The following is a 3,386-nucleotide window of genomic DNA, read 5'->3' as shown; positions in this document are numbered from 1 at the left end:
AAGGTCCTAAACGATATTATAACCGCGATCGATAATAGACAGTACTGTGCAGTCGTCTTCATCGACCTGGCCAAGGTTTTCGACTCTGTCAACCACCGCATTCTTATTGGCAGACTAAATAGCCTTGGTTTCTCAAATGAATGCCTTGCCTGTTCACCAACTACTTCTCAGATAGAGTTCAGTGTGTCAAATCGGAGGGCCTGTTGTCTGGACCTCTGGCAGTCTCTATGAGGGTGCCACAGGGTTCAATTCTCGGGCCGACTCTATTCTCTGTGTATATCAATGATGTCGCTCTTGCTGCTGGTGACTCTCAGATCCACCTCTATGCAGACGACACCATTTTGTATACATCTGGCCCTTCATTGGACACTGTGTTAACAAACCTCCAAACGAGCTTCAATGCCATACAACACTCCTTCCGTAGCCTCCAACTGCTCTTAAACGCTAGTAAAACTAAATGCATGCTCTTCAATCGAACGCTGCTTGCACCCGCCCGCCCGACTAGAATCACTACTCTCTGCGGTTCTGACTTAGAATAATATAAAGTTAAATCTAGAATCGGCTTCCTATTTCGCAACAAAGCCTCCTTCACTCATGCTGCCAAACATGCCCTCGTAAAACTGACTATCCTACCGATCCTTGACTTTGGCGATGTCATTTACAAAATAGCCTCCAACACTCTACTCAGCAAATTGGATGTAGTCTATCACAGTGCCATCCGTTTTGTCACCAAAGCCCCATATACTACCCACCATTGTGACCAGTACGCTCTCGTTGGCTGGCCCTCACTACATATTTGTCGCCAAACCCACTGGCTCCAGGTCATCTATAAATCACTGCTAGGCAAATCCCCGCCATATCTTAGCTCATTGGTCATCATAGCAACACCCACCCGTAGTCTGCGCTCCAGCAGGTATATCTCACTGGTCATCCCCAAAGCCAACACCTCCTTTGGCCGCCATTCCTTCCAGTTCTCTGCTGCCAATGACTGAAACAAATTGCAAAAATCTATGAAGCTGGAGACTCTTATCTCCCTCACTAACTTTAAGCATCAGTTGTCAGAGCACCTTACCGATCACTGCTCCTGTACACAGCCCATCTGTAATTAGCCCACCCAGCTACCTCATCCCCATATTGTTATTTATTTTGCTTCTTTTGCACCCCGGTATCTCTATTTGCACATCATCTTCTGCACATCTATCATTCCAGTGTTAATACTAAATTGTAATTATTTTGCACTATGCCTATTTATTGCCTTACCTCTATAACTTATTACATTTGCACACACTGTATATAGATTTTCTATTGTGTTATTGACTGTATGTTTTGTTTACCCCATATGTAACTCTGTGTTGTTGTTTTTATCGCACTGCTTTGCTTTATCTTGGCCAGGTCGCAGTTGTAAATGAGAACTAGTTCTCAACTGGCTTACCTGGTTAAATAAAGGTGAAATAAAATAAAAATAAAAAAAGGACTGGTGTTGTTTAGGTCTGCTTAACTGAACTGTGTCGCAACACCTCCATCCAGTGGCTATAACATGTAACAACGGTCTCTTGGCACAGGTGCTGTTTGGGTGTTGCCTAATAATGTGCACCATCATTGACTACAATATTGATGTCATAAAGTGGGTGTACAAATATATCCACAGGGAAAAGCACACCAAGGATATCACAGTTATATGCTTAGTATTTTAATGTATTTAAGACAGGCCCAGCACATAAACACCCAACGTTTCCACTAGGTCTTTTTCAAGGGTGTAAAAAAGTGTGCTAATATATGCAGAGACGAGAGGTGACGCAAGTAAGGGAGAAATCTGATCTAAAAGTATATACATTTTTACCATAGAGTAACCTAAAGCTTTTATCACACTGGTTGCATTCATAATCACATTAACTCAGCACCGCGATTAAAAACTGTAATGTAATAAGTACAGAGGGATCTGTTAGCAGAAAAACTATTTTATTAACAAAACGTAAATAAATATGTTTGTTTTACATAACTTTTTTGTTCCTGCAGTTTTACAGCTAATTTCCTGTAATTCTGATATATGACTATCTGAGTGAGTGACTAACAAAATCTCAAGAGTGTGCAAGCTGACATCAAGGGTGGCTACATTGAAGAATCTAAAATCTGGGATTAGAACCAGCGACCTTTCCGTTACTGGCACAACGCTCTTAACCACTAAACTACCTGCCGCCCCTTTATGCGTTGTGCCAGTAACCGAAAGGTCACTGGTTCTAATCCCAGAGCCGACTAGGTGAAAAATCTGTCGATGTGCCCTTGAGCAAGGCACTTACCCCTAATTGCTCCTGTAAGTCGCTCTGGATAAGAGCGTCTGCTAAATGACCAATATTTTATATATATTTTGTATATTACCGAGGTCTGGACCTTGGTGTCCTCATATGTAGCTACAGGCCCTGACAATAACATCAGCTATTAGTAGCCTAGGCTTAACCTTGGAGGTGTACATGATTCTAATCGTGATTAATTTATCATTCATAAATTAAATGTCCTTTGATCGACTGGATACCTCAGTCATATAAATAATACAAAAATAATGTCCTTTTACCCTTGCCAGCTTGCCAGCTTTAGCCTTAGTGTCAGTCTGTTCGTGCAACTCCTTGTCACTAATTGTCATGCCAAACATGACTTGACAATGACAACAGCAAATGGAGTTGGCAAGAGCACAAGCAGATCTGGTACCGGGCTAAGAGAGCTTAAGGTGCAACTGCAAGCTACTTGTACTGAGCAACCGTTCGTTTCCCTCTACGACTTCTATTGTGACCTCATTCGGCCCACATTGTGAAGTGCTGCTTGCGCCACGTGGAGAATCACCGTAGCAACGGTCGGTATCGTGGAGACGGCACGGGTCCCGCGCTATAAAAGCAGCCGCAGCGCCAGGCCGCCGTTAAGCAGACACACCGCCTTGAGAGACAGGTAACGGCAGAGCGCATGAGGGGGTCGCTTTTATCATAGTGATGCAGATATTTGATTGAAATTAATGTCGACTAGTCCTACTAGTTCTCAGTGGATTTTTAGATTTACAGGTGATCACAAATTAATGAATCTGTAGGCTAGGCCTATAATAAGGGCATTTAGCGTATTATTCCTACATGTTCTGCTATGATAACTTTCCATAACTCTTCATTCTTGATTAAAATGCACGATTTACATTATGACATCAACATTCAACATGATCACATGTAGAATGATGGTAAGCTATTGTGAGGAAAAGCTATACATTTTCCAAGAGTGTAAAAACTAAACGAAAACCAGTTTGACTATCAACATTCAACACTAACTCAAATCAGTCCTCTCTCCCAGTTACAGCTCAGCCCTACAAGGGTTTTTCCTGTTACTGTAGTAACTATCCTGGTCCTTCACAG

Source organism: Coregonus lavaretus (assembly GCF_964263955.1).
Source record: "Coregonus lavaretus genome assembly, chromosome: 9".
NCBI classification, from domain to species: Eukaryota; Metazoa; Chordata; class Actinopteri; order Salmoniformes; family Salmonidae; genus Coregonus; species Coregonus lavaretus.
The sequence above is the reverse complement of the archived record's forward strand: the minus strand, read 5'-3'. Positions refer to the sequence as shown.